Source organism: Primulina eburnea, chromosome 3 (assembly GCF_022965805.1).
Source record: "Primulina eburnea isolate SZY01 chromosome 3, ASM2296580v1, whole genome shotgun sequence".
NCBI lineage: Eukaryota > Viridiplantae > Streptophyta > Magnoliopsida > Lamiales > Gesneriaceae > Primulina > Primulina eburnea.
The window spans coordinates 51,858,201-51,883,519 of record NC_133103.1 but is presented as its reverse complement, the minus strand read 5'-3'; the positions used below and the strand labels follow the sequence as shown (position 1 = coordinate 51,883,519).

Here is a 25,319-nt window from a genome sequence, read left to right as displayed (position 1 = left end):
GTCCTCCATTTTGGTAAAAATTGAATACCGGTTTAAAATACGACTCGTCGCGTAAAAATACCTTAACAAGACTCATTTACGAAATCACCCTTATTAACATCATATATTAATAATTAAAAATAATTATTTAATAAAAACATTTTTCCTTAATTGTCCCCGGTCTCCGTTCCTCGTTCAAGTGTGAAATACTGCTAAAAGTCTTATATCATGTAATCTTAATGAACCATGAATTAAACATATATATTGGGCCTCGTTCGAGCGTGAAATAACGTTGTTTCGTACTTGTTATGAATTCCTACCATACCCCACTGCTACATTTCCATCACATTAAGGGGGAATTGGGCCAATGACCATATGGTCAAATGAGATTTTAAAAAATGATCTTTTTCATCAAGGGCATTATCCCAAAGTTGCGGTCACAAGTATTTGAGTGCAATTAATTTTTAAATTCAAATTTGACTAAGGTCATGACCCAAATGCCCCCATTTAGCATGCAGATGTTTCAGCCAGCTGAAACACAATATCTTTAGAATGTAATGCTTCTATTTTTATCACATTAATCCAATCATAAATCAATACGCAAAGCACAAATTGCAGGTTGTCTAGCACCTCTACCTTCGAGCTTTCCTGCTTTTGAGGAACAACAGAAGACTTTCTTTCCGTTACATGACACAGTCGAAGCTCATTTAGAGCATGCAAGAATATCTGAATTGATTTGATCGAGGCATTGGACTCGATAAATATATTTTCCTGCACATGTATACAATGAGATAATAACTTACAAATCAACAGATCAAGATTTGTTGATTGGTTAGATGCAATTATTCCTCTCATAGATCTTAATAAAACTATGAATAACCTTTAAACTGAACAAAATTTATCTTCTTATGCAAATTACTGAACAAAAATTTGTCATGATATGCCGATATAATTTCCAATTACAAGAATAAGCAAAGCAATCTCAATTCAAATTTAAAAACAAACAATTCACAACTAGCAAAGCAAGCAACTAGGTCAATGCATATCAGTCAGTAATGCAGGAAGTGCCTTACCCTCAGAGGTCACATTGATCCACCAACCAGAGATGATGAAATAATAAGACGATCAATCAGTCAATTCCTTGATACACTGGTCATATATTTAAAATCCTCATGCAATTGCTAACATGCAACCCAAGATACTTCACACTAGAGGGGTTGATTTCAAATACATCCATTTCCATTCCAAAAGCACCAACAATTCTGAAATTCACTTCAACATACCAAGACATTCTTGAGAGTATAAAGGAAATTAAGACAACTCTTCTGGAAATCAAATTACACAAAATATGCTCCCTGTTTATGTTTGCAATGCCAAGGCTAATCATTTTTTACATTCAGTATCAAGCTCCGAGAGACTCAAACTTACCTTTATGGGGTTTGATACTTATTAGCCTCTCACGTTATCCGCTCTTTTCAATTATTTTAGTTGAAATGACAAGTAAAAAAGACACAGCATAAAAAAACGTAAGTGGGAAAATGAGGCGTTTAAGAAAACCTTATGCTACAAGGAACAATCATGCCTTTTGTGGACACCTTACCACAATAAAGCAAGCAGGAAAGAAATCTAGTGAATGTATTTTTCTCAAAACACTGTTTGTAATAAGTTTTTGAGAACAAATGATACCATGATGTAAAGACCGGTGTGCATAAAACAGAGTAAGTAACCTTCAAAGAGATTAGTTTGCAAAGATCCACATCTAAATCCATTCTCCCAGCAACATTGACAATGACATATGGGAACAGAAAAAATTCTGCAACTTATGATTTAACCAGCACAATGTCTTGACATAATCTGACGCAACCAGTAATATAGATCAGCCGCATGATTGATTTACGGAAAATTCCAATGGAAAAAATAGTGATGCAGGAATTGAGCAACTATCTCAAATACTAGTAGAAAACCTTAAAATGAGATCGTTGCAATAACCTATCACTGCATATACAAGTGGACAGATCCACGCTTCAAATGTTTTATCCAAAGTTGTCCACACATTTGAATCCTCGATAGAAATTGATTCAGCTGAAAAATTAGGAAATAAAATCAGGATGTAAGTAAGAGAATATATGTGTTGTCTGTCCAAGTGCATGCATGCCTTCACTAAATTTCTTCGAGGTCATTCGAATTTCAGTTCATACATGAAAAGGTTCAACCCATGCTTCAGCCAGAAAAAATTGTTGAGACTACTTTTATTAGTCGAATTGGTGGTCACATTTATTCTATTGCTAGTTGTTACTACTCACGAGTGTCATCATGAGATGTACACTGTAAAGGCATTGCCTTCCCAGCAGGCATAAATACAGACCTAGACAATCGGGGATCCATGTCACTTCCACATCCATTGCTATCGCTTTATGAGTTTATGTTCTATGAAATTTATATGGACCCAGGAAACTCCTAAATTTCCACCAGAAGTTTGTTACAAAGTTTCTGTAATGAATTTATTTTTAAAAAAAAAACACGAGTACAGCTGGTTAAAAGTATAACCCAGCAGCAAGATTTGCTTAATGTGCTAGCATATAGATGAAGGAAAAACACATGCCTCATTGCCACTAGTGGTATTTTTGAAGGAGAAATCTCACAGATGAAAATATGAGCTAACGATCTTTCTCGGTAACAACTTACCTGTCAACTTTCTTCGTAGATTAGAAATAAGTCTCTGCACAAACTCCAAATTAACAACTTTTGAGTGGACCTAGAATGATTATATAAATTGGAAAACATAATTAAATCTATTTATCACAAAAAATGCACAAACAGCGAAATTGTTAAGTTTAGACGTATTGCGGTGGCAGCACGTGTCTACAACATTTGGAATGCACGCAATCGAACTATTTTTTAAGAAGAAATGCCGTGTCCCAAGGATATCATAAGGAAAATCAAGATCCTTATCCTTTGATGTTCGCCAATTCATATGGATATAGACTCTCGATTATATTAATTATTTTTTTCCTATGATGTGTGTGGATATGATCATCTTTGCTTGTAGGTATGCCCCGTGTAGTTGGTGATGGTATCGTTGGTTCTATTGGTTCAATATTTGCCATCTCCTCGGGATGCACAAAGTATATGTACAAAACAATTTTTTTAACTTATTTTAATGGATGTTATTCAAGCATGACATAATGGTACATATTTAAAGCAACAAGATGAAATATCTCAAAGCCAAACCCAATGACAATTGCTTCTGCACTTCATAAGTTTGTGATTGATATAATTAATAAAAACAATATATTATATGAAAGAAGTCTTTCATTTAATAATACCGACAAAATATACAAAAAACTTCATTTGCTCAAAAGACATAATGCAATCATTCAGTCGTGACCACCATAAAGATGCCAAACTTTTTTTTAGTTCAAATAAATCGACCTTTCCAAGACAATGAGACATTATTCCTAATCGATCAGCAAAAGACGGAGTCATAGGAAAAAGAGCACTTAAATCATAAATATAAAGCATAAAATATAATGGAAAATCTGAAATACATTCTAACCTCAATGAGAGACATCTCATAGGAATCCAGTTGCATCAAAGCCCGTTGACCATTTTCAGTTGAAAGAATATCCTGAGCAAATAACACTAAAATTCAAGTCCTGGACAAGTCCCTTAACAACTAGAAATCAAACAAACACAAAGCCTGAATGAACATAATCATATCGAGTTTATGTAAAAAGATTTATTTTTTTAATAAGACAAGATATTTTATCAAATACTTAAAGGCTTTTAATTAACATAAGCTGACTAGTGATCCACACACGACAAAAAACTAAACAAGACTTTGATCATCTCAACAATACACAAAAGTCCAATCTCTCAATAAATCTCTTCATTGGTCTCTTCAATGTTGTCAAAAAATCTTATATTCCCCTCAAAACACACATACCAATATATGTCATGTACCACACCACTCCTCCAAATAATTTTGCCCTCTTGCCAAGAAGATGTCCAAGATCCGTAGTAAATAAATCTTGTGTCGATCTCGGCACCACCCAAACCAATCTCAATTCTTCCAAAGCTCTAGCCCACAAACTACTTGATGAGGATTTTATGAAAAAAGATAAGTTCTAGAGGATAAACTCTTGATACATTCTAGAGAATAACTCTTGTTTAATTGTATTCATCCGATTGTGGATCGATCAATTCTCATATGCTTCAATCATGTGAGGACCTTGATCAGTTTAGATATAACATTATTAAAAAACACATTATGACCTCGATCAATTCTCAGGAGAGAATCTGTAGACTATTCATTAATATCTCAAGCCAAATTATTTCACAGATTCCTTGTGTAAGTGCTGTAAAAAATGCTTATGCACTGCTGTGCCCCCAAGCTTCTTCTCCAAAAGTACGACTTATCATCTTCAAAGAACCCAAGGACTCTCCTCTGTCACATAGTCATTACTCTGAACCCAAATCAAATCAACAGTTGATCCCTCATCTCCTTCAATTATTCAGACTGAGCCTAATGATTCATGGACAAGCTACTAAGTCATGTACAAAACATCTTTTATTGCAGTGTTCTAAATGGCGGTCGAGACGGCCGCCTGCCTTGACCGCACCGCCTATGCATGAGACGGGTGTTTTAGGCGGTCCAAGCTATACGGCGTTAGGGTATGCGGGTCGAGGCGGCGAGCAGGCGGGCTAGTCAGGCGGGCTAGGCAGTCAGTCGAGATTTTTAAGTTGTAGTCAACAATTTTAAAAACCTAGTCAACAATTTTAAAAACCTAGTTAAAGTCAAATAATTTTAAATATTAAAACCCTAACACACCTCACTTTCTTTCTTTTATTTTTGGTTTTCACTCAACTCTCGACCACCACACACAATCCGCCCGCCGCCGCCGCCTACTGCCGCCAGCAGTCAGAAAAATAATTAAAAATTTTAAACTTAGTTTTTTGGTAAAAATAATTATATTACTTTGTTAACATAATAGCATTTATATAATGATGAATCTTTATTAATTGCACATTATCTATAGATGATATTATATTTTGTGCTTCAACATTATTTAATTGCACATTTTATATAAAAATGACTATATTGCATGATTATCTATAAAAAAATTACTTAAAAAATTCAACCGCCTAGGCGACTGAGGAGGTAGGCGGTCACCGACCGCCCCGCCACCGCCTCCCGCCATTTACAACCTTGTTTTATTGAAATTTGTTTCTTATAAAAAGATTTCTTTTTTATTGTTTTCACTTCAAAAGTGTCCAATGCAGAAAATCTAAAAAACTTATGTGAAGCTCTTAAAATTCCAAAGTTGAAAGATGCATTTGTGAGGAGATTGCACTTGGAGTGCAGTGACACTACCAAGTGAAAACAACCTTTAATTGTAAATGGATTTTCACGATAAAAGACGACTATGGCCGTTCATTGGAGAGATATGAGGCGTGTACTTGTAGTCAAAGGTTTCACACAAACTCATGGTGTAGATCACTTTGAGACCTTTGCACCAATTGTAAAACTTACCACGGTGTAGATCTATTGAAGAGTTCTGGGATGGTGATCACAGGAGCGAAGCTTTCGAGGACATTGGCGAGTGTCCTTACCCAGTTTTGCTAGAAAACTGGACTAGATCTACCGCTAACAGAAGATCTACCTCGAGATATAACACCTTTGTTTGGGTCATTCAGTGACATGGTGGAATTAGGAGAGTGATGTCATTAGATGTAGTGCAAAGGCTGAATTCAATGTTATGGCCCAAAGAGTCTTTGAAGTTCTTTGGTTAAAGAGAGCCCTCGAAAAGTTCCAAAGAATAATAGAAAGCCTTTGAGATTATACTATGCCAACAAAGCAGCAATAAGTATTGTCCATAACCCAATTCAACATGATAAGACAAAGCACAAAGATCGTCACTTTATAGGAGAAAAATGAAGATGGAACTATATGCTTGTCATTCATGCCAGCAACTCAACAAAGAACAAGTGTTTCGGCCAAAGAACCTACAAAGCCTACCTATAAACATTTGTTCATGATCAATGTCTATGCACCAACTTGAGGGGTATTATCGTAAATTTTATATAAAAAACTAGGAGTAGAATACATTAAGAGATGCATAATTATTTGTAACCTATTTTAGTTACTGTTTTCTTCATACATTACATAACTATTCATCTCTCGTCCTAGAAACTTAATAGATATCTTTTCTATAATGAAACTTAAATCACAGGAAAAATGACTATCATATCCATCAAACTTCAAAACAAAGAACGAAGATAAGCACAACACATGATTACAGCACAGTCCAAAATCTAACAGCAGTCATATAGACTCACTCTTAATGCTTGGGATGCCATGTCACTTATCTCAACAGAATCCTCCATCAGATACTTCTTTAGAAGCCTCATAAGGACTCGAAGAGCTTCTTCCGATATGCCCATATCTGCATGGATGTTAGTCTCTGCCATGCCAATAGCTATGCCAAACACAGGTACTGAATAATCACCAGGAAGATGGAATACAACACGATGAGGATCACCAATTCCAATCTGTAATCATGACTTAAGCATAATAAAAGGTACTCGAAAGCATATTTCATGAATTTGAGAAATGTTTCCTAAGAAAATCAAAATGCAAAGCTACGGTTACCTTGGATATGAAATCAGAAACCATTGCACTAAGATCATTTGTGTTATCTAAGCTGCACAATGGAACAAGCTTCCAAGCAGCATGAAAAATTTCATTTTCCGAATGCCAATATGCATCTTTGAAATCATTTTGATCTCCAAGAAATAACCCACTTGACCCAATATTTTTATGCAATGATTTCAGACTGCAAGAATAATTGATAAACAAGATTTTGTAACTATCTCTAGATAGAAGTAGTTAATTTCTCTCCTAAACATCCTCTAATGAAGCAAAAGAACGATGCTACCACTTTAGAAAATCTTAAACATGTAATTAAGGAAAAAAACCAACCACACTCACTGTGACTAAGAAGTTGTGTCAATTATACTCTTCACTAAATTGTTTAAGCAAAAGAAATATTACATTTACAGAACAAAATAAAAAGAGAAATAAGATGTTGTGTTTATACCATATTGTTTCAGCAGTAGAAATATTATGAAATGTGCAACATGCGACCAACTCTGACATTAAAAACTATCAAGTGAAACAACTAAGTCAGCATAAATCATAAAACATTTTAATGAACAAAAGAGATTAAAATATGTTGTTGCCTGAAGTTGTTCACCAAGCACTCTGATAGTCTCCCCTGATGGGTAATCTCTTGATATATTGAGCAGCGTAAAAATTATACAACAACATTGATCGAGTAAACAGTCGCAACCAATGAATTGACCAATCAAATTGAGAAGGTAACTGTTCAGAAAAGTAACACCAACCATTGCAAGATCACATGATATAAGAAGCCCCTTGAGAGTTAAACTAGTATCCAAATTAAAGTCAGTTGTACCCTCTGACTCTATTCTAAAGAAACTCCTCCAAGTATTTAAAAAAAACTCTTTTACAAGTGAAGGATATCATACTTAAGACCACATAACACACTGAAAATTGCAATCAACAGAGCTAAGTTATAAACGACCATTAAGACTCCATTAATCTTAAAATTGTATTCAGAAAAATATGATAAAAAGTTCTTTGTATCGACAAACATATCATGGTATAATACGACTCAACATAAACAAAAAATTTCGATAAAAATGTAACATATTTATATGCCTCCCAAACAGCAAAATAATGGAGCAGAGTAATTCCTAATATTTATATCACCAAGTCATGGGTGTAAGATGTGCAAGCAATACTCAGTTAAAAGTACTAGGAATTACACTCTATGCCCAAGCAAATTGACGAGCACCTCAATGCCGGCCAAATGGTTGCATTTATGCCAACGATGAGCTGCAGCAGCGATCTTGTAATGTAGATCAGCTATAAACTACAAAATAAGGTGTCATTTATTTTAAAAATATGCATTCAACAATAAATACACAAGACAAAATTACTGGAAAAGACAATATAATAACGAAAAAACAGCTTGAAATATAAGTTTTGAAGAATCACCATAAATACTCTGTCCGGTCTGAAGATGTTAATCTTGTCAACAAGTCCGAAACTTTTAGAGTGCTCCTCGCTGCAAGAATAAAGCAATCAATAATAGAACACTCAAACTTTTAGAATAAACATGGAAAAAAATATAGACAACTAACAGAAGGTATTGAACCTATCCCAGAAGCCATCCACAATAGTTTGAATTGTACATGCAATTGTATCTTTAGAAAAGAACGGAAGTGGACAGTCAGAGGAGCTGGAAGCTAGAGATAATGTATGGTTCACAATAGGAACCCGCATACAAAGTGAAGAACAGTAACAAATCAGTAAGCGTAAATAGCTCGCACAATGTTTTGCATTATCATATTTTCATTTTAAATAGAATTTGATGTATTAGAATCAGAAAATTAGCCGTCCAATATTTTGTATCGATAAATTTTCTTTTTAAATAGGCTTTGATGTCTGACAATCAAAATATTAATTGCATGAGTGATTCCTATTGATTGTATAGTTTACTATTATAGAATAGGTTATGTATATTGTGTATAGGTTTCCCTAGTATATATGAAGATCATTCAACCATTTATCAATTTGTATTGGTATAGAGAGTAGAAACCGCAATTGTTCTTTCTTTTCGGCTGAATAAGAGCCATGTCTTTCTTAATCTTTCATCTAGTTCTTACATCATGTCTGGAAAAGCAAATGTGAACACTCTTGATGGCAAAAAGCAATTCATAACAACTGTTCATGAAATTTTGTTTCCAATAAATTTGATCTGAGTTGGATAATGCTAATTATCGTATTTGGTCTCAGCTTATAGAGATGCATATTGCAGGCAGAAGAAATTGGGATGCATTACAATGACGAAGGTTGCCTCACATAGAACGGCCCAAACTATGAGGAATGGGAGGCTAAAGATGCTAAGGTCAAGTCTTTGCTCGTCAATTCCATGATAGAAGGCTGATGGCCTATTTGCGTAGTGTGGCGGCTAAAGAAGTTTGGAATGGAATCAAGAACTATCTGGATGTGTCAAATTCTTCTCGAGTATAAAAACAATGAAGCAAACATTCCAACCACACCAAAGAGATCGCCCTCTTGTGGAGTAAATGTAGTGAGTTGGACTCAAAATTCTTGCAACTTGATTACTGTAGGCTAAATGATATGAAATGTCCATAGGATATTGAGAAACTAAGGAAACGTATCGCTAAGTATAAGATCTATATATTTTTTTTGGTCTTGATCACAATCTACATCGAGTTAGTGACCAGGGCTTTGGCTGCCTCTCCTTGCCAAAGCTAGAGGAAGCTTATTCGCAGCCAAATCGAGAAGCACAAAGGTGTTAATATTAGATTAAATGATCATTCTAAAGCCTCTGCAATGGCTATCAATAAAAATAATACAGGGCCAACACTCGTCATTGCACCAACTGCAATAGCCCTAAATACTCAATCGATATTTTCTGGGAGAAAGATGGCTATCCATATCAATGCAAACCGAAACGAGCTCAAAAAGGAAACAAGAAATAAACTCATACTTCTCTTAATGATTTATGTCTCAGGTTTCTTCTTATCTCCTCGAGAAGGTAATTTCGGTCTCCCGGTTATTTATTCAGGGAGACTAATCTTATAGCTAGCAGACCCACCATACTTAACACTCTATGTCCCCAACTCTTCATAAGGCTCGGCTCCTATGTCCATCTCAAGAGGTGGAACATCATGTTTACTCTTAGACTATCCATTTCATCCATCTTGCTTGCACCTTGTTTTTCTAATAGTTTTATTAGAGAGATTGCTAAACACCTTAAATGTTCAGAGGCATTTCCACTCACTCTGTTGGAAGACAATCCTACAAAGATTGAGATTCATACTAACAAGGAGAGAAAATGCACCTATTACTTGGATGGGATGAGAAAGTTACAATCTGAATTTTATCATGTTTTCCAAGTAACAAAGATGATATTTCGTTCTATTCGCACTAGTTTTTTTAAAAAAGAAACGATATTATATTATCAAAAGATATTAATTACAAAAAGCAGACCAAAGGTCCATGCATAGTAAGGTAAGACTCGTACTACGAGTCAACGTAATACTATACTTAAATTCTTATACAAGTCTGTGACCGAGAACGATTTAACCTCCACATTCTTATAGATCCAACTTGAAACCCTAAACTTTATCTTGTCCCAACATTCTTCCAAAGAAATCTAAAATTTTAAAAATCATCTTGTTTTTTTCTAGTTCAAGGTGTGAATTATCCACTTACGCTGAGAAACATCACATACCTGTTCAAACCAGGTTTAAAAAAAACTCCAATTTTTGGCGGGTCAAGCATAAAAAATGAACTTTTTAATTGAATGTAAATTATACCATTGATTTACAAAATGCTTTCATAAATTAGAATTTAAATGGTTTTTTTTTAGACTGAAACTTGATACATACGTGTAACAGACAAAGGTTTTATTCATATTAGTTCATTTTTTCCACAAATTAGTATAAAAGAAAAATATTTCAAAGAAACACAATTACAACATTAACTTCATGCAAAAAGTATCAAAGAGAATGCAGTTGATTTTCAACATGAGATGTTTAAAGTTAAGACTAAAGTTGTAGGCAGTAAGTGAAAGTATCATTTGCTTGTTAATGAGTTCATCCCTTTCATGTTCAGAGAAATTAACTATAAGTAAAATAGAAGTTTCCAGCACTCTTGATGCCCTCTCCCACCCAGCTTTCTTACTGCAATGCATTGCCATACAGACAGAAAAGATATGCACAAAGTGACTCTTAACTAAAGCTGCACAAGGCTGGCAAGCAACCTGGGAAAAAGAACAATAATAAAAACTAGCATATATAGTTCAAGATATTCAATAGCAAAAATGTCATCTTATGATCCTGAGTCCTGACATGGGTATATCAATTCGCAAAGATCAATCCACATCAGTGAACACGACATACAACTACCCTATGCTAAAATCGTTGACTCGAGGTACGATCATTTTTAACATTAATTAGATCAAACACCTCACCACATTAAGAAAACATAGAAGACATCTAAACCAAAATAACTTGGACAGAGATTTAATAAAAATCTAAAAATAATATTAATGTTCAAAAAGTTAAATGAAGCAACAACATTCTTAGGGGAAACGAATGCAAGGCTAGCTACCTTAGCAACCCATTTTAAGCTGTTAGCATCTTCCTGCAAGATCAAAGCCGGAAGCAGCCACGGACAACAATATTTTATGAAGTTCATAGGTTCCAAATTCGACGTAAAAATGCCTCTTGCCTGCAAATCCAATCAGATTAACAGTCTAGTTTTCTATTTACATGGTAAACACCTCGAATGCAAAACATGACATTACCTCAACAAGTGCAACTAAGCTTACACCACAAGCAACCCAATTAAAAAGAATTGGCCCCATAAGCTCCTCCAAGAACTTCAAAAATGTTGAAAGCACAAAATAATTTGTAAAGTTAGTATCATGTAATTAAATTAATCAACCAGAAATGTATTTATCACCTTTGTCCTGTTTGTATAGCATGCTTCCTTAGATAAACTGTCAAGCACAGCACTGACTAGTTCTCTGAACAAAGATGAATATTTGGAAAATTGAGCCGAGGTCAAATGCAACATAAAGATGTGGCTACTTTACTTTTCCACTCTTACCTTTGGGAGGGATCGATAGCAGCAGCAACAGATATCACAAAAAACTGCCTGTATGTAAAATTCAAAAATCAAAACGCTAAAAGTAATTTATCGACAATTCATTGAATAAATTTTGAAAGTTTTGAAGCGGCATCATTTTAAGCTGGTTCGTGGGAATAGTTTGAAAATTTTGAGTTGGCAATACAAGATGCATAAGAGTTATGACAATTCGTGGGAATAGTGTTCCCTCGAACTAAATAATTTTGGTACCTCGAACTCTATTTTCTCATTATGCAGTGCAAGATGCATAAGAGTTACGGCAATTGTTTCCATAATCGGAGGAGGTTGAGGACCAGCAGAAAAAACTTCATGTGCTCGAACTATTTTCTCCCCAGAGGAAGTAACCAATTTCTTTCCAAAATTTGAACTGCAGTGACATTTTCCAGAACGATGTTATTTTAGAAGCAAAAGGAAGTGTAATCATATCAGAAACCACATTGTATATGAGCAAATCCTAAATGAATTGATACACTAATTAAACCACACAAGGCTACTTTAGACTTGTACAAAATGGAGAAAAGCCTAAAACAATAGCCCACAATACAATATAGTATGAAATGTCCAATCTTAAAATGTGCAACGGCATCAAGAAACTTATCAGTAGAGCAAGAATTAGAAAGTTTGGTTAGACAAACAAGATTATAAATGGACCTGACCCATGTCAATGGCCGTTTAGAATAACACTTAAGCTACAATAAATTTGATAAATTATCATAGCTACAGGAAATATGTCTATCTCAAGCCAATTACCAAACATCTTGGAAGAGTAGAGAGTGACCATCCCATGTCTGGAAAAAGACGCCAATCCGACGAGCTGGGCAAAGCATAACCGATAATCAGGATCTCGGAGCAGCATAAATAGCTTATGGATCACTAACTGTATAAGAAGAATAAAAGAATGACAACCTAAGTGAGGGACTAAAGATTAATTACTGAGAAAAAGAAAAGCAAGATAAATAAACCAGGTTCACATTTTCTCAACTAAAAATCATGATGGGGATAAAGATTAATCACCTGAGCAAGTTGTGGCCTGAGTAATACAAAATTGCATATGCAGTTAACAAGCTTCACACAATCATACAAGTCGAAGAGACTGTTATCAAAGACTTTAGGCACCAAATCTCCGAGAGAAGTCAAGCACTGAAAGTCAATAGGCTAATTTAGAAAAAAGAAAACAATTTTTCTGACAAGTATTAGCATGAGAAAGCTTTAAATATGACTATTTCTCAAGTAATTCCGCACACTAAATTTCTTCACATGGTTTGTCCTCGTTGATCTGAAACCTAATTTCTCGCGACCTAACTTCTAGCTAACTATGCTTCAATTGTATCTTTTTTACTTCAACTTTTATTTTAACACTCGATAATTTGTACAAATTAATCATTAACTTACAATTGAATTCCTCAATACTGTTCTGACAAAAGCTAAAAATGACATGTATAAAGTCAGCAAAATCAAGTAAGAAACAAAAATATTGACACTAACAAACTCAAACTCACATCCCACTTGCCATTGATAATTTACCACTAAAACATCCAAGCATGCTCATAGACATATCACAACTATCACACCTCTTCGGACTCCCTTTTCGTAAAGGAAGATGCATGGTATTCTGAGTTCCAATCCCATTTTACTGCAACGGGCTTGCCACCAAATAACAGATGCCATCCAGTATATAGGAACACGGGAACTTAAGATTTTCATATAAATTTACTACATCAGTCATAGACGCAACCTGGAGAGGAGAAATCAAATAGATACCGGGTAGTTTTAGACAAATCAAATGGTGTCACAAAATTGCTAGCATTGAAATGACAGAGACGACAAAAAGAGCACAATACCAAATCCAATATATGTCTGCAGGAAGACCAGTGAAGATGCCAGCTGAGAATGCATAGAGAGTAATCTAAAACCTACTCAAATACGAAACAGAAATAATTTACTTGTCTACATGATAGCTATAAAGCAAATGCCAAGAAAAACATGGAACGTAAAGGTATGAGACTAAGATACCTGTGGGTCGTTCTCTTTTTCCCTAAGATTGAACATGATTTCCCACGTCGACAATGATAAAATTGGGAAAAAACACAGGAAATTCAATTTCTGATTCACTGAATTTCCGATTCACTAAAGAAACGGAAGACCCAGTTGTGTGACTACCGTCAATACCTACCCTATCTACATCAATCGACCCACCGTTCATATCCAACTCCACATCCAAAATCAATTTTTTTCCTGCCATTTAGCGGCAAAGGATCACGAATGGAGTGGGCGTCTGATAAGTCGGGGAAGTCTGGCTTTGCTTGAGAATTCCTTCTGCACTCTGAACATCTTTCATACAGTTTGCAAGGGCTTTCAGAAGCCTCTCAGAAGATTGAACAATTCCAAAATAAAATCCAGAACTTGCAATATTTTTCTCTTGGCAATTTCTAAGAAAAGGCGAGCTAGTGAACTTTTAAAAGAAGTCGCAGTCGAGTCAATGTTATTAATTATGGAGTTCCATTCCAAACATCCAGACAGACCATCACTGTAATATTTCTCCACAATTGAAATGGCATGATTTAGATATCCTAACAACGATTCACCCAGTTTAGAAAAGAAAGGAGGAATTTCACTAATGTGAAGCACTGTGAGAATAAAACAGAATATTTGAAAACCATATCCATAAAAATTTATAGTTTGAGAAAAATGAAGGAAATAATAAAATATGCAAACTAGTGCTAAAGAGAATCAACGTGTCAATAAATTTACAGCAAAAACATTATATTTGACTAAACAAATGACTAAGATCAGATTGAAACAAAAAGCCTGTAAATTGTTAGCGAAAGCAAAAATAATAATGGAATGAATAAAATTGGCATCCCCAATCAGGTGATTGAGAAAATATGGAACAAGAGTGTGATGGGTAACCATTCAGGCAATGAACAATGTCACACCGTCATGTGCAGGTTTGTCTCAAGCCCCAATTACTTGGAGCTTATTAAAAGTTTACAGAGGAGCGTACAACACAGTTCAAAAGCTTTTAAGTGAAGCATGGGACATATAAAAGGACTACTGCCGCAACGGAGAATGGGAAGGATCAATGAAAGTGAAGATTGACCTTGTTGAATACGAGCAGAACATGAAATTAGCTAAGAGAGCGCATGTGTAGATAACTTCTGAGAGCAGCATTTTGTCAATTTCTACTTCCTTTATGCATTCAAGAACGTGATTTTCCATTTCATGAGGCAATTGATCTCTTAGATTCAGTGGCAATCGTACATTTTGGCAGTAATTGGACAAATTCACCTACAAATTGATCATAACTGACAGTGAAAATCCATCAGTTATTAAAATTTCAAAAGTAACAAAAAATAGAAGTATGTGACACCTTTGAACCAGAGTCAATATCAATCTTCGCAAGAACTTCAACTGAGCATTCCAAAAAATCACTTGAACTTTCCTCTATCTACCAGACATCGGATACAACTTTTTAAGATAAGCCATTATACGTGAGATCAAAAGGTTTATAAGGATGGATTTGCAAGAATAATACCTTGGCCAATTCCTCCACAGGCTCAGTAGCATAGAGCAATGGCAGAAGTCCTGAAGCGTCTTACAGAAGAGGGGTAGAACCAGTAGAAAAGGCATATGCAGCTGCCGGCAGCAGCACAAGGAACCGCTCATTCAGTGTTGTGAATTCCTACGTAATTAGGAGGTCAATCAAATATTCTAAATAATGTCAACATCCTGCACCACCTATACATGTATAAAAGAAAAGCAAAGAAGTAAAGAGATACAAAAAAAGGATGTAGTACTAGGGATTAGAAAATTGAGGGACAGAATTGAATAAGTCCATCATATATTGTCTCTCAGTCTATACGTTGATGGGATTCATTTCTTTTGCAGATAGACTGGAATTTTCACAGCGAATCATTTGAAGATTGTAAAAAAATTCCTTGGTTATTAAAAGTTATGATCAATCTCATCAAATCACTTCAAAATATCAAAGCCACTGTACCTAGTTTGGAATTTACCTTCAAGTTAAGTATAGCTAAAACAGCTGGTAACATGTTCTGCCGAAGATACAAAGAATCTTGCAGATCACCCTGCAGCAAGAAAATGAATACTTTTAAGATACGATTCGGATCCTTACAATAAATTGAAAACACGTGAAAACTCCCTTTTAAAATGTAATCCATTCAAATTGAATTCAAAAGCTAAAATAAAGAAAAGCTGTTGAGATGAAGGAAAATCTTTTTTGGATCCCAAGAATTTCATTCCAACTAACAAATTTGCAGGCTTAGATACATGAGGAAGAATAACTAACACAGTCATCCAATATGACATATAGCAACGGGAAACAAGCACAAAATAACAAGCTTTGCATCTCAGGGAATGACGCAAAAATCAAATACACCATTTTATTCGCAGTTTATGATAATGGGATGGCAACCCTTTCCTTTCCACCTACTTTGTGAAATTATTAAAGCACCAATCAATTATTACCAAGTCTATAAACATGGCCATAAATATGAGAGTAAGAAATTTCAACTTCCAAAACTACAAATTTGGAACCGCAACAAGATGCCTACATGTATGCTTCTCATGGTCATCATACTCTTGACTATATCAATAGTAGAGTGGGCATCATTTAGATATTTTCCAACCACCATAAAAGCTTTGAAATAACAAAAGAAATCAAAAGAAAGATACAACGTGAACTTTAATAGCCATGTTTCAAGACAGTTGAGTCATTCTGTTTGAGTTGTTGATGAGAAAAGACTCTCATATATGTTTCTATACAACAGAGTTGTTATGTTTCGGGTTGGATATAAGAGAAGAAAGTAAGAGAGAAATATCAAATTCACACGTTTGAAAAGAACTCTTGAAGTTATTATAGGAATACAAAAAAGAGAAGTATAATGGGTTCTTACCAGCGAGATTCTCCTGGAGAAGTAGCATGAGATGAAGCATAAAGCACACCTGAAGTATATTTCCCAACATCAGGACACTGGATAGAATCATCGGAAAAGAATTACGACAGCTAAAGGAAAATTATACTCTTGCATTCTAAACTCTGAATCAAAAATTAATGTTCATATTCTGAGAGAACATAGAGCAAGTTACTTTGACATAATCACACACGGCACACCAATAAAATATGGTGGAAAACTAATCTCAAACACAAATCTTTTGTAGGGGATCCAAACACAACAATTTCAAGCCAATGAATTGAATACTGGTTGTGCAAGGGTTTTATTTTCACCAAAACTACACTTAACTAGAATTTTCCACTTAAAACAAAAGTTTGCATGATAACACTAATATCTTATCACATAAAAGCATTCTAAAACTTGACACCGGAAGAAAGGAAGTATTCAACTAAATTGCATTCGTGCATCAGCCATCTCATGATAAGACTGGAAAAATCTACTTCTTTACAACCCCACAGTTTGCATTCTTATTTTAAAAAAGTCAGTGAGAAACACTTCTAAGGATAGTAACTTAAATGTCAACAAACAAATACTACATTGCTGCCAGAAAGAAAAAAAAAAGCAACATCCATATAAGACCAACAATTCTGTCCTAATGTTTACTCTAAACTGCACTTCACTAATTATAGAATTTAAGTGCTTGATAATACATAAAAAAAGAACAGATGTTTTAAACATTAAAGACTCAACTCTTTGAAACAGCACCACTGAACCAACAATTCAAATAATTCGATTAGATTAAGGTAAGCAACAATTGTCACCAACTAATTCTACCCAAGATATTAATGAAGAAAAAAATAAAAAAGGCAATAGTAAAAAATATGAGAAAATATGATCATACAAATTCCATCGAAGATATCATGGAAATCAAATAACTATTTAAGGTGTTCAGAATTATTAGACCATCACGGAGGAGATCAAATGGATATATAAGGTGATTATTCCGTAAAATATTTACCTAGCAATATTAAAAGCAAAATAAAATGAAAATTTTAAAAAGTAACATTAGGAAGGCCGATAGTAAGGCTTCTATAATTCTATGTCACACAAGATATTAGGAGTTGCAATTTATTTTGAAAGGTGTATGCACTTAATACACTAGTCTGTCAAGTTGTCCTCTCTTACTCCGCTTAAACAGCATATGATTAATATTTGGTTAGTGCTGATATAATATAACCAATGGTCACATTTAAGATATATATTAAGGTGAATTAAATGATGTCAAGAATTATGAAATATGCCTTTGGCTTGACATGATATATGCAATGTTAGAATAATTCATTTTTTATAAACTGGAGTGGCTGACGCATCTAATAAATAGACCTTTAGGGTTGTTTCTCGTTGGACTCCACTCCTACATCCTTTTAATTTGTAGTTTCGTCCCAATGGCGAGAAATATCGACATCAGAATTCTAGATTGAATATGTTCTCTTTTTCACGTCGAATGATTGCCTCTATAGCTACAAATAATGGGTAGTGTCACAAATAGTGGGTAGTGTACACAAACTTTAAAAGGTATGCTAATGTATGCCAATTTTACACCAAGTATTATGCATTCAAATATTCTCCCGTAGGTTTGCTAATGTATGCCAATTTTACACCAAGTACTATGCATTCAAATATTCTCCCGTTTCATTTTTTCTCTTGGGCATCGTAGGATTTTTTGCCGAAATATGGCTGGTGACCCTAAAGCATCTTTTTCCATGACATATTTTATTGGCAAACTAGGTCATATATTCTTCGTTGGACCCAAATGGCGAACACTTTACCATCTCAAGATAAATTAATTGAACTAGAAATTACAAGTAGCTAGAGGTTTCCAAAAAAGCTGAACGAACCATCCCAGAGTACCACGGGTCATATTCTAGAGTAAAAGAACAAAAATATATATAACATGTATCTCTCCGGAACAAAAAAAGAATATCAGACAAGTATTCAATGGATTTTAGGGTAAAGATGAGATCGACAATGTCATACAACGAAAGATTTATACTCTAAAGCAACATGAACGACAAAAAGTTTGCAAAGGTGAATCACTCACGTTGAAAGTGTGCGTTTAAATAGCTGAAGATCCCATATCTCAAGAGGAAAAAGATATGAATCTTTTGTATCCTAGGTAAATGCCAAGCAAAGAAGTAGTTATACTAAAATCATGGAGAAGCAAGCATTTTACTAGCAAAGAAACAATCAAATCAAAATAAGAGAAGCGAACAATTATCTATAATCTTACGCTCAACATTATGCTACAAAGCAGCATAAAAGCAGCAGCATCCAACTGCAAAGACGAGAGCACAACTAACCCTGTAATACTGAATTTAGAGCTTGAAAAGTTGCTTTCAGAATTGTATAAATACTTGAACATCCGATCATAATTACAAGTATAAGAACATTATACAATAATGGAAACAGGAAGAAACTGGTGTTAAGACAGTGTTGAGCTATCCTTAACCTTCAATTCAGGAGTCACCCATAACAAAAGTGGGGTAGCTTTTAGAAAGTGAGAAATTTTTTTGAAAATGGTCCCTCCCACCTTCAGACGTCAAACATTAGGGTTCCTCCACTGCTCAACCATCACCTTCGTCTACTGAGATTTTTCGACCGACCTTTTGTCTATCCTCGGCGCCGGTCGCCGGCCGTCGACGACATTCATATTCTCGTATTTCCGCCTTTCTTGAGTGCGATAGATATATTCAAAAATGCCTACCCGTTCCGCTTGTCACCTTAGATGGAGGTATTCTCTTTTGTAGTAATATACTGAACTCCGCCGTTCGTCACTTTGTCGCCACCCATCATAGCACATTTCCGACCAATTCCGAACACCCTTGTCGGCAGTCTACTTTGTCTCTTCTTCAAGATAATACCCCATCCGATTTCTTTTGTCTAAAGACATTTCCGACCAATTCCAACCAACTTTGTCGGCGGTCTACCATCTCTCTTCACCCAGATAATACACAATCCTATTTCTTTTGTCTACTGACCTTCACGGTGTTCCTTTCCGATTAAAACCATTCATTGAGATAACCGATCCTTTTACCATACTCACATATGTCAAGGATGGAGTGTAGTAAGTACCAGGCTGCTAAGGCAGTAGAGGAGATTAGAATAGAGCAAAAATTATTTCTAATCTCATTGGGGAAAAGGGGTAACTCTATCTGTGTGACAGAAAGAACTCGGGATGCGAGCTACATGCTGGAATTAGATCGTGAGAGTGTTTACTGGCTGAGGAAAATAATGTGCGAGTACATTATCAATCCTAAATCTTATACAACTTTTAACAGAATGAGAGTGGGGGAAGCAGTTGTATCTGTGCAAAAAATTGTCAATGATCGAGGAAGCTATATTGAAGTGTCGAAATTTGAGAGATCCAACAAGAAACAAGCGAATTATAATTCCAAGTGGAAGGTATGAAGAAGGCTGGAGATGTATGGTGTTTTATGTTGATAAAATTCTGAGCAACGCAAAAATGAAAGGATCATACAAACTGAAGGGTAAACAGCAAATTCGGCAATCTATGTATCGTGGTAAGACCAATCCAAGCTTTACAGGGTCCGAGAACATTGATGCTCATTCAGAATTTCGACAGTGTTTGAGTAAAGACTGGAATAAAGCATTGCTTGTTAGGAAAGATTGCGTTAATATATCTTGGGAAATGGTAACAGAAGCACTTGGTAAGGCAGTGAAGAAGAAAATTGAGGTTTTCCCTTTCTAGACAAATAAAGCAATGTGGTGGCCAAACAACAGAGAGGATTATGAATTCTACTTGAAAATTAATAGATGCTTTTTCGAGAAGAGGATTCTTTGACTTTTGAACGATGGAGGAGCGACATCAACAGTCAACACGGAAGAGGAAGTTTTTGAATGCTGCAACAGTTGGATCAGGATTATTGGATTACCATGGGATGTGTGGACAACAGATGTGCTCAAAAATATCGGGACAGTTGTGGGGGATTGGTGGATATTAGTCGAGATACTATTTTCCTCAAGGATTTGGCAGCGGCTAAAATCAAAGTGGTGGGGCTAGAAGGGGGATTCATTAATAGCTCTTTGGTAATACTGACACCACGCAGTCCTCTGAATGTTCGCATTTATGTTGATTCGATCAACATTTCAGCATATGATATCTATGAAAAAAGATCCTACGCACAGGTGGTAGTTGATGGTGCAAGAGTGATAGCAGGCTGGGGTAGAGTGGAAAAACCGGTTGTTGAAGATACTGGACATCTTAAAAAAGTTGATGTAGCGAAGGATTCGATGGCCACAACGGAATACCATCAGATTAAAAGTGACGGAGAAGCTGCCCAACAGAAAATGGCTGGTACAGATATGGTATTGGGGGGGAGAAAGTCCTTCAACATACAAAGAACGGAAATACAGCAATACTCTGTTCACACAGCGACAAGGAAAGGGATTAAGGGTTCCAAAGCAATTGGGTCAGAACCAGTGCGCGGAGGAAAACAAATCAAGATTCTCAAAAGGCTTATTCCGAAAGGAGTGGATGATTTCGACAAGGGAATGGTTCAATCAATGAGCAAAACAGACAATGAAAAGTCACAGCAATATGGTAGTCTAGATGATACAATCAAACAAGATAGGAAATTCGAGGTGGTTTATACAAGGAAAAAATCAAGGAAGAATTATGGTGCTTTCATTATAGAGGATGAGGATGTGACAAAGACTAATACACAGAGGATGGATAATGGATCATTGCACAGGGGAGAGGATGGTACATGGGAGGACAGGGATTTCACAGTGGAACGAGGTCTTGCGTCGGAAGAGGAAAGTGATTATAGCGACATCAAATCCCATATTCCTGAAAGTTCGGACACGACGACACACACCAGCTTGGGATTGGAGGACATTGGAGATCTCTTCGCACCAAACTCGAATGAGGTACACAACAAAAATACTAACTCTCATAACCAGCTTCCCAATCCTTCCACCCATTCTTCTTCGTCTTTTTCATTCAAACAAATCTCGGGGTCGGGGAGGGTTTTAGAGGTTAAGGAAGATAAAGTGGTTAGTGATAAGTCGGGTATGTCGGAGTGCAAAATCCACAAGGGTGATAACAACAGCGGGGGGATGATGATAATGTCCGAACATGACAGAGGTAATGGATGTTTGGAAATGATGGGAGCACAAAGGTGGAACCGGGGGCTGGATTAAATACGGTTGGAATAAGTGCAAGGGGAGAAAAGGTGTTTAGATGAAGATTCTCTCTTGGAATATAAGAGGAGGAGGTTCTGCAACGAGGAGGGGATTCATTCGAGATATGTTACGCAAGGAGAAGCCAGACTTAGTTATTCTACAAGAAACAAAAAGAGAAGTTGTGGGCAGAAATTTTATATCCAGTGTATGGAAATAAAGGTTCGTCGAATGGATTCATCTACCTTCAATTGGCAGATCAGGTGGTATTTTGGTTATGTGGGATCCAAGAGTGGTATCCATCAAAGATAATATGATTGGGGAATTCACGGTTTCGGTTTGTATAGAAAAAGAGAAAGACATTGAAAGTTGGTGGCATAGTTGTGAAAAGCGCTCGCCTCGCTCGCTTAAGCGCAAAGCGAGGCGAGGCGCCCTTGCTGCGCTTCGGATTGTCCCGAAGCGCAGCAGATGGATCAAGCGCACGCTTCAGTGCGCTTGGCCTGAGAATTTCTAAGCGATCCAATGCGCTTCAGCCCACTTTTGTTTTTTAATTTTTTCTAAGTGACAATTTAGCCCAAGTCCAGCTAAAAAAGGTAAGCCCAGCCCATTTATATTAAAACCCTATGTTACGTTGTCTGCTAGAATAAGTCCACTGTTGAATATCTGAGTGAGTCTTCGCTGCCACTGCCTTTCCGCCGCCGCCGCCGCTGCCGCTCCGCCGCCGTGACGCCGCCGACGCCGCCGTGATGCCGCCGCTCATTTGCTAATATAATGACATTGGATATTTCATCTATCACATTTTGAAAAACTCTTTATTTTATTTTGATTTTTTTGATAATATTTTGTTTATTGCGCTTTTGTCCGTCAAGCGTGCGCTTCGCTTTGCGCTTTGCGCCTGAAGCCCCAAGACACTTGAGCGCTTTTTTGCGCCTAGCGCTTTTGACAACTATGGTTGGTGGTTTACTGTAGTTTATGGCCCATGCAAACGATTGAGAAATATGTCCTGGAATGAATTGGCGGGTTTGAGGGTCTTGTGTGGGGATAGGTGGTGTTTGGGAGGGGATTTTAATGTTGTGAGGTCATTGACCGAGAAAATGAACAGTCATTCACAAACAACAAGTATGAATTGCTTTGATATTTTGATACAGGAATTGGAATTGTATGATCCCCCGTTAGTGAATGCAAAACTTACATGGTCAAATTTGAGGGCTACACCAATCTGCAGCAGATTAGACAGATTCTTTTTTTTGGGAGGGTGGATGGAGTTATTTCCATACCATAGGCAATCTGTTTTGCCTCGAATAACATCGGATCATTTTCCAATTGTTTTGGAGACACAAAAACTCAAATGGGGGCCGACTCCATTCAGATTCGAAAACATGTGGCTGAAACATAAAGAGTTTTAAGGAAAAATTTACGACATGGTGGAGTAGCTCACAACTGCAGGGATGGAAGGGATATAAATTCATGAGGAAACTCAAGTCTGCTAAGGAAGAGATAAAACTATGGAATGCCGAGGAGTTTGGGAAGACGGAGATGAGGGAGGCAGAATTGAAAAACAGAATTATTACATTGGATGAGATGGAGAGTGACGGAAGGGGGAATGCAAAAGCGGTGAATGAAAAAAAACTGATAAAATGGGAGATGGAAGAATTAGTGTGTCGACGAAACATGATGTTATATCAAAAAGCAAAGATAAAATGGTTACAAGGAGGAGATCACAATACCAAATTCTTCCATTCTTTACTTAATCACCGAAAGAGCAAAGAAATAATTAGTAGATTGGAAAAGGAGGATGGAGTGGTGGTAGAGGATGAAGGTCAAATAATTAAAGCCATTGTCAATTACTTCGAACAGTTGTACAGTAAAAGAGAGGTGAGAAGATTTGGGATTGAAGGTGTAGAATGGAGGACTATTGATGTCGATACGAGGGCTGAGCTTGAACAACCATTTCTCAAGGAAAAGGTTAAGAAGGTGATTTTTGAGTGTGACATATGCAAAGCACCGGGGCCTGACGGTTATACTTTGGCATTTTATCAAGATTGTTGGGATGTGATAAAAGGGGGAGTTAATGAAGGTTTTTGAGGAATTTTATGAAGGAAGGATCATAAACGGGATAACTAATGAGTCGTATATATGCTTGATACCAAAGAAGCATGACTCATTAAGGGTGAAAGATTTCAGACCCATTAGCGTCACAACGAGCTTATACAAGATAATTGCAAAAGTGTTGGCTACAAGGATGAAAAAAGTATTCACATACATTGTCCGAATCTCAGAATGCATTCATTGAAGGAAAACAAATTTTGGATTGTTGTTTGATTGCCAATGAGCTGGTGGAAGAAGTGAAGAAGAAGAAGAAGAAAAAAAAGGGATGGGTCTTGAAAATTGATTTTGAAAAAGCATATGACAATGTTGAATGGGGGACTTCTTGGGCTTCGTGTTAGGGAAAAAGGGATTCGGCGAGAGATGGAGAAGATGGATAAGATGATGTGTATCAAATGTCTCGTTTTCCATCATGATAAATGGGAGACCGAGGGGGAAATTTAAAGCGAATAGAGGACTTCGACAGAGAGATCCTTTATCTCCATTTTTGTTCGATATGGTCGTAGACGTTTTGGGAAGTTTGAATGATATAGCAAAAGAGGAGAATTTAATCCAAGGGTTTGAAGTGGGCCGAGAAAAGGTGGAAGTATCACATATACAGTTTGCGGATGACACTCTATTTTTCGTTCAAAAAGAGGCTCATTTAAACTTTTTGGTGCAAATCTTGAAGTTGTTTTGTGATATGTCAGGACTTAGGATCAAATGGGAAAAGAGTGCTTTGTTGGGTTTATGTCAAGATGATGTTGAAGAGGAGGAGCTAGCCCACAGGATTGGTTGTCGTAGGGATCAATGGCCAACTACATACTTGGGAGTTCTTTTAGGGGGTAATCCACTCAAAGTGTCTTTTTGGGAACCTATCCTCATCAGGATTACTAGAAAATTGGCAACTTGGAAAAAGGCATTTTTATCCAAAAGGGGAAGAGTAACATTGATTGTTGCGGTATTGAATGCTTTGCCTATATACTTTCTGTCACTATTCAGGGTACCGAAAGGAATAGCAATGAAGATAGAGAAGTTAATGAGAGATTTTCTGTGGGGTGGAAATGAGGGTGAATCACATTGTCATATGGTTGGCTGGGAACAAGTTTGTAGACCGAAAGAGAGAGGTGGCTTAGGTATTGGTAACATTTGCTTGAGGAACAAAGCGCTTTTGGGGAAATGGTGGTGGAGGTTTAACGTTGAGAATGAGCCGTTGTGGAAAAGGATAATAAAGAGCAAATATGGGTTACAAGAAAACGGTTGAGATGCAGGGTTGGCTACGAATGTGACGTTTAGATGCCCGTGAAAATTCGTCTCTAGATCATACCCGACATATCACCGACTACTAAGATTAGTGGTTAGAG

The 25,319-nt window shown here is 36.3% G+C and overlaps 1 pseudogene; it reads right to left on the bottom strand.

Annotated features, from left to right (window-relative positions):
* Positions 1–609: 609 nt before the first annotated feature.
* Positions 610–25,319, bottom strand: part of LOC140827464 (serine/threonine-protein kinase ATM-like) — a 30,220-nt pseudogene continuing 5,510 nt past the window's right edge.